This window comes from Lissotriton vulgaris, chromosome 8 (genome assembly GCF_964263255.1).
Source record: "Lissotriton vulgaris chromosome 8, aLisVul1.2, whole genome shotgun sequence".
Lineage (NCBI taxonomy): Eukaryota > Metazoa > Chordata > Amphibia > Caudata > Salamandridae > Lissotriton > Lissotriton vulgaris.
This window is the reverse complement of record NC_141696.1, coordinates 1532722557-1532735568: the sequence shown is the minus strand read 5'-3', so window position 1 is coordinate 1532735568 and position 13012 is coordinate 1532722557. Positions and strand designations below refer to the sequence as shown.

General features: G+C 45.6%; 1 non-coding gene across 1 annotated transcript; it reads left to right on the top strand.

Moving 5' to 3' along the window:
* The first annotated feature begins 12318 nt into the window (after positions 1–12318).
* On the top strand, positions 12319–12391 carry TRNAF-GAA (transfer RNA phenylalanine (anticodon GAA)). The gene has a single exon. It is a non-coding gene; the product is annotated as a tRNA-Phe (tRNA).
* The last annotated feature ends 621 nt before the right edge of the window (positions 12392–13012 follow it).

The following is a 13012-nucleotide window of genomic DNA, read 5'->3' as shown; positions in this document are numbered from 1 at the left end:
ATTTACCCATTGCACCAGTTAATTGCGTAATGATACAGGACTCCTTAAAACATATCTCTACCATATGAGGTTAAAAATCCAGGTCCTGCATCTATTTTGTTAAATGGTTTAAATTAAAGTATGAAGACCACAGCTATAAGCAGGCCGAAATAGCTCAGTTGGGAGCGCGTTAGACTGAAGATCTAAAGGTCTCTGGTTCAATCCCGGGTTTCGGCAGAGTTGAGAGGTTCCTTGCTTCTAACAAAATAGGTCTTTGAATCAGCAGTAGTACTTTGTCTCTATTCATCAAATTTTTTCCAACTGATCTACAACACAATCAATTTAACATAGACTTTGCTTTATGTCCTCCTTCTAAACTTGCTTCCACCTCTCTTACCTTCAGGTTTGACAATGAATATTTCCCATTTCATGCTTTTTTGTAAAGTAAACTCTTGTCTGCATTACCTTCCTCTTCCCCTTGAACACAGATGTCAGTAGTCAGATGACATTGCTTACCTACTCATGCCAAATATATCTGGGTAATATAGTGCTAGTCCATTCAAAGTTAAAAAAAAAAACTACCTAACCTGGATTCCAAAAATATTATTTACCCATTGCACCAATTAACTGCTGAATGATACAGGACTCCTTAAAACATATCTCTAACATATAAGGTCAAATATCCAGGTCATGCTTCCATTTAGTTAAATGGTTCAAATCAAAGTATGAAGACTACAGCTAGCAGCAGGCCGAAATAGCTCAGTTGGGAGAGCGTTAGACTGAAGATCTAAAGGTCCCTGGTTAAATCCCGGGTTTCGGCACTGTTGAGAGGTTCCTTGTTTCTCACAAAGTAAGTCTTGGAATCAGCTGTAGTACTTTTTTCGCTATCAGCATTTTTATCAACTGATCTACAAAATGATCAATTCAACATAGACTTTGCTTTCTGTCCTCCTTTTAAACTTTCTTCCACCTATCTTGCCTTCAGGTTTGACTATGAATGTTTCCCATTTCGTCCTTTTTTGTAAAGTAAACTCTTGTCTGCATCACATTCCACTTCCCCTTGAACACAGATGTCAGTAGTCAGATGACATTGCTTACCTACTCATGCCAAATATATCTGGGTGATATAGTGCTAGTCCATTCAGAGTTAAAAAAACCACTACCTAACCTGGATCCCAGGAATGCTATTTACCCATTGCACCAGTTAACTGGGGAATGATACAGGACTCCTTAAAACATATCTCTACCATATGAGGTTAAAAATCCAGGTCCTGCATCTATTTTGTTAAATGGTTCAAATTAAAGTATGAAGACCCCTACTATCAGAAGGCTGAAATAGCTCAGTTGGGAGAGCGTTAGACTGAAGATCTAAAGGTCCCTGGTTCAATCCTGGGTTTCGGCACAGTTGAGAGGTTCCTTGCTTCTAACAAAATAGGTCTTGGAATCAGCTGTAATACTGTTTCTCTATTCATCAAATTTTTTCCAACTGATCTACAACACAATCAATTTAACATAGACTTTGCTTTATGTCCTCCTTCTAAACTTGCTTCCACCTCTCTTACCTTCAGGTTTGACAATGAATATTTCCCATTTCATGCTTTTTTGTAAAGTAAACTCTTGTCTGCATTACCTTCCTCTTCCCCTTGAACACAGATGTCAGTAGTCAGATGACATTGCTTACCTACTCATGCCAAATATATCTGGGTAATATAGTGCTAGTCCATTCAGAGTTAAAAAAAAAAACTACCTAACCTGGATCCCAAAAATGCTATTTACCCATTGCACCAGTTAATTGCGTAATGATACAGGACTCCTTAAAACATATCTCTACCATATGAGGTTAAAAATCCAGGTCCTGCATCTATTTTGTTAAATGGTTTAAATTAAAGTATGAAGACCACAGCTTTAAGCAGGCCGAAATAGCTCAGTTGGGAGAGCGTCAGACTGAACATCTAAAGGTCTCTGGTTCAATCCTGGAAAGGGGCGACCATTCGGTCCCCCCGAACGTATGGCAGAGTACCACGATCCCCCCGGGAAGCCATCTTGGGCGGGAGGCGAGTCTCGGCTGGTATGCCCGAAGCGGCGTAGCCGGGGCGCGCCTTTTCCCGCCCTAGAGTGGGTTGGCCTAGACACGGACGCGGCTGGCCACGCCCTTGGGCAGGCAGGGGCGGGTTTATGCCCGCCCTGAAGACGGATAAAAGGAGAAGTAAGACCAGAAGGCATCCTCTTGTTCCTGTGCTCTGAAGCTGCACCTCCTCGCTGCACGTGAGCTCGAGTCGGAACGAAGAGCCAATTTTGAGCGTTGTAATCGTTCTTGTTTGTTTTTCAGATACTCTGTCGGACAATGCCGAAGAAGGCGGGAAAGCGAATGACTACCGACCAGATGCTGCGTGTTCTCATGAAAGAGGTGACCGACCTAAAGAGGCGAATGGATAAAGACGAGGAAGGGGGGCCGAAACGTCCTTTGGCGGGAGCAGCCCCGGGAGGAAAAGGCAAGAGGCCCAGGAGGGGAGCAGCTGGGGGAGACATCCCGGGTCCCAGTACCCCGCTCGAAGCACCCACTCCCGTGCCGGAAGAAGGGAACCCGATTCCCGTAGTGGTCACTCCCGTGTCCGGGGAAGATATGCCGCCCGAACTGGCAGCACAATTAGCAGCGTGGTTGGGTAAAGGTAGCGAGGGCGCCACGGCTGTCGACGCGCAGGTCTTGATGAAGCAACTGCGTGAAACTCGGGAAGCAGCGAAGGTATCCACGCCGGCTGCGGTAGTAGAGAAATCACAGGGGACTGGTTCAGTCGCAGAGACAGCGTCCGGTTCAGGTAAGCGGCCATTGCCGATTGCGAGGGATGAGTCAGCACCCTCTCGAAGGGAAAAGTTGGGTCAGCATGTCCCTGTAGCTATTAAAGAAAAGATATGGGCAGGGGAGTATGTAAACATCTTCTCGTTGCTTACTGATCATTATGAGATGGAGCATGTTAAGGGCCAGAAAGACCTCATGCATCCGAGTGTTTGGTGCGCAAAGATGGCCGCCTTTAAGGTAAATGAAAACATTGGCAATTGGGGCAAAGCGTGGGGGATATTTACATCGATCTTGGGGGAACGAAGGCCCGAATTGCTACCCGAATTGCCGATTTATCAGTCACGGATCATGGGGTACTCTGTATCACACGAGGGTAATCATTGGTTCTGCTATGATAATCTGTTCAGAAAGGCAAAAGAACACGATAAGAATTTAACTTGGGATTGTTATGATTCTGTGTCCTGGTCCAAAATGGAGGATACTGGTATGTTGAAATTGCCATTGGTAGGGAGTAGCGTTGGCGAACCCTCCCGCCAATATGCGGGGACGCCCTTTCGATCAGGTACGGGTACCGACAGTCACTCGAGGCCTACCGGCAATACAGGTAAAAGGGGGGTCTGTTGGAACTTTAACAGGGGTAAATGTACTAGGCCCCAGGGGTCGTGCAAATTTAGACACGAATGTAGTGGGTGTGGGCAATCATCCCATCCTGAGTCCACGTGCAGAGCCAAAACGGGTGATAACGGGGGTAGAGGAAGCGCCAAACAGGTCTAACATAGTCCGAGGGGCGCCTTTACCTACCCCGATTGATACCTTGGCAATGATTCCCTGGCTCAGCGAATACCCGGATCGTACTTCCGCTGGGGTGTTACGAAACGGTTTTTCATATGGTTTCCGCATCCCAGTGGGGGACTTTCAAGGAATAGAGAAATGTAAAAATCAGATATCGGTCTTGCAGCATACGACCGTGGTACAGGAAAAGATCCGGAAGGAGGTTACTCGAGGTCGAGTCGCCGGTCCGTTTAGTGTACCCCCGGTGGCTAACTTTGTTTGTTCTCCTTTAGGGGTGGTCCCCAAGAAGGACCCGGGGGAGTTTCGGCTGATACATAATTTATCAGCCCCACGTGGTGCTTCCGTAAACGAAGCGATAGACCCGGAAGTGTGTTCGGTGCGGTACGCATCCTTTGATGAGGCCGTAGCCATTTTGAATCGCCTGGGGCCCGGTGCGCTGATGGCAAAATCTGATATCGAGTCAGCGTTCCGGTTGCTCCCGGTACACCCAGACGATCAGCGTCTCCTAGGTTTCATGTTTCAGGGTCATTATTACTTGGATAGGTGTATGCCGATGGGGTGCTCTATATCTTGTGCCTATTTCGAGAAATTCAGTAGTTTCCTACAATGGGTCTTCACAAAGAAGACGGAAATCCAACGTGTGATGCATTATCTTGATGATTTTTTGTTCCTGGGGGCAGCCGGGGATCCGGAATGTGGGCAGGCCTTGGCTGCATTTTGTGTCTTAATGAATCAGTTTGGCGTGCCATTGGCACCAGGTAAGACTGTTGGTCCTTCGACTTGCCTCGAGTTTCTGGGGATCGAGTTGGACTCCGGAGAAGGTTGTTTCCGTTTACCAGGTGACAAAGTGTTAAGGTTCAGGTCATCCCTGCAAATGTGTATAAGTGAATCTAAGGTTAAGCTGCATCAATTACAGCAGTTAGTGGGACAGTTGAATTTTGCCCTGAGAGTTATACCAATGGCCCGCCCCTTTTCCCGCTCGATCGCTCAAGCCATGGTCGGCCTGAAGGAGGGCCATCATCGCACAAGGCTCTCGGCAGAGGTCCGCCAGGACATGCGCATTTGGTTGGCATTTCTGGCGGATTTCAATGGTCGAGTCGTCTGGAGCAAACCGGCCGTGTCCTCTGAGGAGCTGGGGCTGTGGACAGATTCGGCAGGGAGCATAGGTTTTGGTGCCATTTTTGGCACTCGATGGTCTGCACAAAAGTGGCCGGCATGGTGGCATGACAGTGGACTGACAAGTAACATTGCTTTCCTGGAACTTTTCCCCATTTTGGTGGCCCTGAGAACATGGCCCGAAGGGTTCAGAGATCACTCTGTGGTATTCTGGTCTGACAATATGACCGTGGTTGAGTGTATCAATAGCCAGGCAGCACGATGCAAATGGATTTTGAGGCTGCTCAAGGAAATCGTATTACTGTGTATGCAATTGAATGTGCTATTCAAGGCAAGACATGTCCCTGGGGTAATGAACCAGGCGGCTGATGCCCTTTCTCGTTTTCGTATGCAGGCCTTCTAGGGTTTTCTTCCCACAGCGGACCCGGAGCCGGCACCCTTTCCCGAAGCTCTCTGGTCTCTCGGTGCCCCGAACTTCGTAACCTCGTGGGAGAGAGTTTAGCACCCAGGACAAGGAAGGCATATGAAGGGGCGTTCCGGTCCTATTTTGCCTTCTTGGGGACTGCTAGAGAGGAGCTTTGGGGTCAGGAGGAATGGGTAGTGAACTTTCTGATGTCTTTACATCTGGCTGGGAAATCGGTGGCCACGGCCCAGAGGCATCGGGCTGCCATTTCCTTTGTTGCTAGGGCTCATGGGATCCAGGACCCGACAGCGTCTTTCGTTGTACAAAAAGCGCTACGTGGGTGGCAACGCCTTGAGGGTCGCAGAGTAGATGAAAGGCGCCCGATAGGTTTGGATAGGTTGGCCCAGTTATTATCCAGACTCCCTGCAACTTGTTCATCTCAGTTTGAGACAGTGTTATTCCGAGCCGCTTTTACGCTGGCATTTCATGGGGCTATGCGGGTAAGCGAATTAGTGGCGAGGAACAAGCAGGATGTGACGGGAGGGCTGTGCGCAGAGCACGTACAGATCAGAGGGGAGACAATGACTGTCTCGTTTGTGAGGTCCAAGACCGATCAGAGTGGGATGGGTGACTGCATAATCATACGCAGGATTCCCGGGTCCTCCATGTGCCCGGTGAAGTGTTTAGAGGATTATTTAACACGAAGGGTGGCATCATGGGGGGGGACCTTGTTGAGACACGCTGACGCCACCCCACTGACAAGTTTTCAGTTTCAGCGGGTGCTTGCGATGTCGATTACAGCTGCGGGCTTGAACCCGGGCGAGTTTGGGACCCATTCCTTTCGGATAGGGGCTGCTACAGAGGCTACAGCCAGGGGTCTGAATGTGGAACAAGTTAAACGGGTGGGGCGTTGGTCCTCCAATTGTTATAAGAGGTATGTGCGTTTGCACATGTTGTGAAGCTGTAATGATGTACTCACGCTTCTTGTTTGTTTGGTTTTCAGTTACGCAAGCCTACGAGGCGGGGCGGACTATGCAGTCGACCCAACACCGGGCCAGCGGTCAGACATCACCGGCTGTGAAAAGGGAGGTGTGGATCGTGGGCCACTCATACGTGAGGCGTGCCGCGGACGTATTCAAGACAGGTGACATGATTCACGTGGCTGGGGAATACGGGTACAGTGTGTCCTTCTACGGAAGGGGCGGTCTCTGTATTGACCAGTTTCAATCGTTTTTCGAGGGTTTGCTAGGGCGGATGAGGTCACCGCCGTCTGTAGTCATAGTACATCTTGGGGGCAATGATTTGGTCACCACTGGTAGACGACTTCTCCTTGAGGCAATGCTTTCCACTGTAAGTTGGTTAGCAAGGAGAGTTCCAGGGTGCACGATTGCGTGTTCCCATATGATCCCACGAAAAGTGTGGCGGGGGGCTTTTTCTGTTTCAGCTTTGAATCATTCTGTAAGGAAAATTAATAACAAAGTGAGTAGGTTGTTCCGTTCCAGTACACTGCATTCTATTTCGCATGGTTGTATTAATGGGGACAGTATGTATTTGAGGGATGGTGTGCATTTGTCTCGGGTGGGGAATGAGTTACTCATAGGAGACTTCATAGCTTGGCTGAAGACGTTAAGACATGACCTTTAGGTAGAAGTGTTGTGGGGGGTCCGGATAGCCGGTCAACTATCCGGTCCTGTGGCGGTAAGGTCATGATCGGTGAGCACTAATTGGAAGATCCCTATGAGTGGGCGTCACCCATTACGGATGGGAGCGCGCGGGGGAGGTGGCCATTGGCCCCTCAACGGGGAGGCGGTCCCTTCTAAGGATGGGTCGCCGAAAGGAAAGGAAAGGCGGTCAAGACCCCTTCCTGGGTAGGAGGGGTTACAGCCCCCTCCTGGGGAATTTCCCGGGGCCAGGACGTCTGCGACGGCAGATGTGGTAAGTTGTGTGGGGTTTGGGGGGGGTCTACGCTACCTTCTAGATACCTCACACGAGTCCTCGTACGACCTTTAAGTGGCGTCGAGTTTTATTGGGGCCCCCGTCAAGTCAAGGGAAATTGGTAAGTTGCACTTGAGGTACGCCTCTGTGCCGCCCCTCACAAGTGAGGGGGATATTTCTGGGTTAGGGATCTTGACACCGGTTACGACCTTGCCGTTGGCCCTTAAACGTTAGGATGTACAATTTCAAAATTTCAAGTAAATGTTTTGTAGGATGTTAGTTCGGCTAGGAGGACCTTTGTATTAGAGAATATGTTAAGGTTAGCCAAACATCGCAATGTGGTTATGAAATTGTACATAATATGAAACTGTTAATTTGGTTTTAATTTTGTTTCATATTTTAATAAATACGGCCGGGAGGGTCACTCCCTCCCGTCTTCCAAAAACTTCAGAATTGTTTCCGGTTTCCCATCCTTGGGGATTGGTGTTGAGAGGGGGTGGCGGGTATCTCAGCCATATGGAAAGGGGCGACCATTCGGTCCCCCCGAACGTATGGCAGAGTACCACGATCCCCCCGGGAAGCCATCTTGGGCGGGAGGCGAGTCTCGGCTGGTATGCCCGAAGCGGCGTAGCCGGGGCGCGCCTTTTCCCGCCCTAGAGTGGGTTGGCCTAGACACGGACGCGGCTGGCCACGCCCTTGGGCAGGCAGGGGCGGGTTTACGCCCGCCCTGAAGACGGATAAAAGGAGAAGTAAGACCAGAAGGCATCCTCTTGTTCCTGTGCTCTGAAGCTGCACCTCCTCGCTGCACGTGAGCTCGAGTCGGAACGAAGAGCCAATTTTGACCCACCCACCAGCCCCTGAAGACAGCGATTGGTTTTGAATAAAGTTTGATGTTAATTCTGATTTTTTCGTTTGCAGGTTGTCGTATTATCATGATGACTTTGAGTATGCAATAAAGAATGGTCGATTGGTGTTATGTTTCGCAAATAAAGTGATTCTGCTTTAGTGTCCCTGAGTAAGCATGCATTTAATAAAGTTGTTGTTGCTACTGTCTTTTAGAATTAGTCATTTGTAATTTAGTTAGCATTGTCGTATTTATTTTGGTCGGGCGGTAAGGTCATGATCGGTGAGCACTAATTGGAAGATCCCTATGAGTGGGCGTCACCCATTACGGATGGGAGCGCGCGGGGGAGGTGGCCATTGGCCCCTCAATGGGGAGGCGGTCCCTTCTAAGGATGGGTCGCCGAAAGGAAAGGAAAGGCGGTCAAGACCCCTTCCTGGGTTCGAGGGGTTACAGCCCCCTCCTGGGGAATTTCCCGGGGCCAGGACGTCTGCGACGGCAGATGTGGTAAGTTGTGTGGGGTTTGGGGGGGGGTCTGTGCTACCTTCTAGATACCTCACACGAGTCCTCGTACGACCTTTAAGTGGCGTCGAGTTTTATTGGGGCCCCCGTCAAGTCAAGGGAAATTGGTAAGTTGCACTTGAGGTACGCCTCTGTGCCGCCCCTCACAAGTGAGGGGGATATTTCACGGTTAGGGATCTTGACACCGGTTACGACCTTGCCGTTGGCCCTTAAACGTTAGGATGTACAATTTCAAAATTTCAAGTAAATGTTTTGTAGGATGTTAGTTCGGCTAGGAGGACCTTTGTATTAGAGAATATGTTAAGGTTAGCCAAACATCGCAATGTGGTTATGAAATTGTACATAATATGAAACTGTTAATTTGGTTTTAATTTTGTTTCATATTTTAATAAATACGGCCGGGAGGGTCACTCCCTCCCGTCTTCCAAAAACTTCAGAATTGTTTCCGGTTTCCCATCCTTGGGGATTGGTGTTGAGAGGGGGTGGCGGGTATCTCAGCCATATAGGTTTCGGCACAGTTGAGAGGTTCCTTGCGTCTAACAAAATAGGTCTTGGAATCAGCTGTAGTACTTTTTCTCTATTCATCAAATTTTTTCCAACTGATCTACAACACAATCAATTTAACATAGACTTTGCTTTATGTCCTCCTTCTAAACTTGCTTCCACCTCTCTTACCTTCAGGTTTGACAATGAATATTTCCCATTTCATGCTTTTTTGTAAAGTAAACTTTTGTCTGCATTACCTTCCACTTCCCCTTGAACACAGATGTCAGTAGTCAGATGACATTGCTTACCTACTAATGCCAAATACGTCTGGGTAATATAGTGCTAGTCCATTCGGAGTTAAAAAAACAACTACCTAACCTGGATCCCAAAAATATTATTTACCCATTGCACCAGTTAACTGCTGAATGATACAGGACTACTTAAAACATATCTCTAACATATAAGGTCAAATATCCAGGTCATGCATCCATTTAGTTAAATGGTTCAAATCAAAGTATGAAGACTACAGCTAGCAGCAGGCCGAAATAGCTCAGTTGGGAGAGCGTTAGACTGAAGATCTGAAGGTCCCTGGTTAAATCCCGGGTTTCGGCACTGTTGAGAGGTTCCTTGTTTCTCACAAAGTAAGTCTTGGAATCAGCTGTAGTACTTTTTTCTCTATCAACATTTTTATCAACTGATCTACAAAACGATCAATTCAACATAGACGTTGCTTTCTGTCCTCCTTTTAAAATTTCTTCCACCTATCTTGCCTTCAGGTTTGACTATGAATGTTTCCCATTTTGTCCTTTTTTGTAAAGTAAACTCTTGTCTGCATCACATTCCACTTCCCCTTGAACACAGATGTCAGTAGTCAGATGACATTGCTTACCTACTCATGGCAAATATATCTGGGTAATATAGTGCTAGTCCATTCAGAGTTAAAAAAACAACTACCTAACCTGGTTCCCAAAATGCTATTTACCCATTGCACCAGTTAACTGCGGAATGATACAGGACTCCTTAAAACATATCTCTACCATATGAGGTTAAAAATCCAGGTCCTGCATCTATTTTGTTAAATGGTTCAAATTAAAGTATGAAGAGCCCAGCTATCAGAAGGCCGAAATAGCTCAGTTGGGAGAGCTTTAGACTGAAGATCTAAAGGTCCCTGGTTCAATCCTGGGTTTTGGCACAGTTGAGAGGTTCCTTGCTTCTAATAAAATATGTCTTGGAATCAGCTGTAGTACTTTTTCTCTATTCATCAAATTTTTTCCAACTGATCTACAACACAATCAATTTAACATAGACTTTGCTTTATGTCCTCCTTATAAACTTGCTTCCACCTCTCTTACCTTCAGGTTTGACAATGAATATTTCCCATTTAATGCTTTTTTGTAAAGTAAACTCTTGTCTGCATTACCTTCCACTTCCCCTTGAACACAGATGTCAGTAGTCAGATGACATTGCTTACCTACTCATGCCAAATACGTCTCGGTAATATAGTGCTAGTCCATTCGGAGTTAAAAAAAAAATGACCTAACCTGGATCCCAAAAATATTATTTACCCATTGCACCGGTTAACTGCTGAATGATACAGGACTCCTTAAAACATATCTCTAACATATAAGGTCAAATATCCAGGTCATGCATCTATTTAGTTAAATGGTTCAAATCAAAGTATGAAGACTACAGCTAGCAGCAGGCTGAAATAGCTCAGTTGGGAGAGCGTTAGACTGAAGATCTAAACGTCCCTGGTTCAATCCCGGGTTTCGGCACAGTTGAGAGGTTCCTTGCTTCTAACAAAATAGGTCTTGGAATCAGCTGTAGTACTTTTTCTCTATTCATCAAATTTTTTCCAACTGATCTACAACACAATCAATTTAACATAGACTTTGCTTTATGTCCTCCTTCTGAACTTGCTTCCACCTATCTTACCTTCAGGTTTGACAATGAATATTTCCCATTTCATGCTTTTTTGTAAAGTAAACTCTTGTCTGCATTACCTTCCACTTCCCCTTGAACACAGATGTCAGTAGTCAGATGACATTGCTTACCTACTCATGCCAAATATATCTGGGTAATATAGTGCTAGTCCATTCAGAGTTAAAAAAACAACTACCTAACCTGGATCCGCAAAATGCTATTTACCCATTGCACCAGTTAATTGCAGAATGATACAGGACTCCTTAAAACATATCTCTACCATATGAGGTTAAAACTCCAGGTCCTGCATCTATTTTGTTAAATGGTTTAAATTAAAGTATGAAGACCACAGATATTAACAGGCCGAAATAGCTCATTTGGGAGAGCGTTAGACTGAAGATCTAAATGTCCCTGGTTCAATCCCGGGTTTCGGCACAGTTGAGAGGTTCCTTGCTTCTAACAAAATAGGTCTTGGAATCTGCTGTAGTACTTTTTTCTCTATCAACATTTTTATCAACTGATCTACTAAATGATCAATTCAACATAGACTTTGCTTTCTGTCCTCCTTTTAAACCTTCTTCCACCTATCTTTCCTTCAGGTTTGACTATGAATGTTTCCCATTTCGTCCTTTTTTGTAAAGTAAACTCTTGTCTGCATCACATTCCACTTCCCCTTGAACACAGATGTCAGTAGTCAGATGACATTGCTTACCTACTCATGCCAAATATATCTGGGTAATATAGTGCTAGTCCATTCAGAGTTAAAAAAACAACTACCTAACCTGGATCCCAAAAATGCTATTTACCCATTGCACCAGTTAACTGCGGAATGATACAGGACTCCTTAAAACATATCTCTACCATATGAGGTTAAAAGTCCAGGTCCTGCATCTATTTTGTTAAATGGTTCAAATTAAAGTATGAAGACCCCAGCTATCAGAAGGCAGAAAAAGCTCAGTTGGGAGAGCGTTAGACTGAAGATCTAAAGGTCCCTGGTTCTATCCCGGGTTTCGGCACAGTTGAGAGGTTCCTTGCTTCTAACAAAATAGGTCTTGGAATCAGCTGTAGTACTTTTTTCTCTATCAACATTTTTATGTACTGATCTACAAAATGATCAATTCAACATAGACTTTGCTTTCTGTCCTCCTTTTAAACTTTCTTCCACCTATCTTGCCTTCAGGTTTGACTATGAATGTTTCCCATTTCGTCCTTTTTTGTAAAGTAAACTCTTGTCTGCATCACATTCTACTTCCCCTTGAACATAGATGTCAGTAGGCAGATGACATTGCTTACCTACTCATGCTAAATATATCTGGGTAATATAGTGCTAGTCCATTCAGAGTTAAAAAAACAACTACCTAACCTGGATCCCAAAAATACTATTTACCCATTGCACCAGTTAACTGGGGAATGATACAGGACTCCTTAAAACATAGCTCTACCATATGAGGTTAAAAATCCAGGTCCTGCATCTATTTTGTTAAATGGTTCAAATTAAAGTATGAAGAACCGAAGTATCAGAAGGCCGAAATAGCTCAGTTGGGAGAGCGTTAGACTGAAGATCTAAAGGTCCCTGGTTCAATCCCGGGTTTCGGCACAGTCGAGAGGTTCCTTGCTTCTAACAAAATAGGTCTTGGAATCAGCTGTAGTACTTTTTTCTCTATCAACATTTTTATCAACTGATCTACAAAATGATCAATTCAACATAGACTTTGCTTTCTGTCCTCCTTTTACACTTTCTTCCACCTATCTTGCCTTCAGGTTTGACTATGAATGTTTCCCATTTCGTCCTTTTTTGTAAAGTAAACTCTTGTCTGCATCACATTCAACTTCCCCCTTGAACACAGATGTCAGTAGTCAGATGACATTGCTTACCTACTCATGGCAAATATATCTGGGTAATATAGTGCTAGTCCATTCAGAGTTAAAAAAAACAACTACCTAACCTGGATCCCAAAAATGCTATTTACCCATTGCACCAGTTAACTGGGGAATGATACAGGACTCCTTAAAACATATCTCTACCATATGAGGTTAAAAATCCAGGCCCTGCATCTATTTTGTTAAATGGTTCAAATTAAAGTATGAAGACCACAGATATCAGCAGGCTGAAATAGCTTGGTTGGGAGAGTGTTAGACTGAAGATCTAAAGGTCCCTGGTTCAATCCTGGGTTTCGGCACTGTTGAGAGGTTCTTTGCTTCTAACAAAATAGGTCTT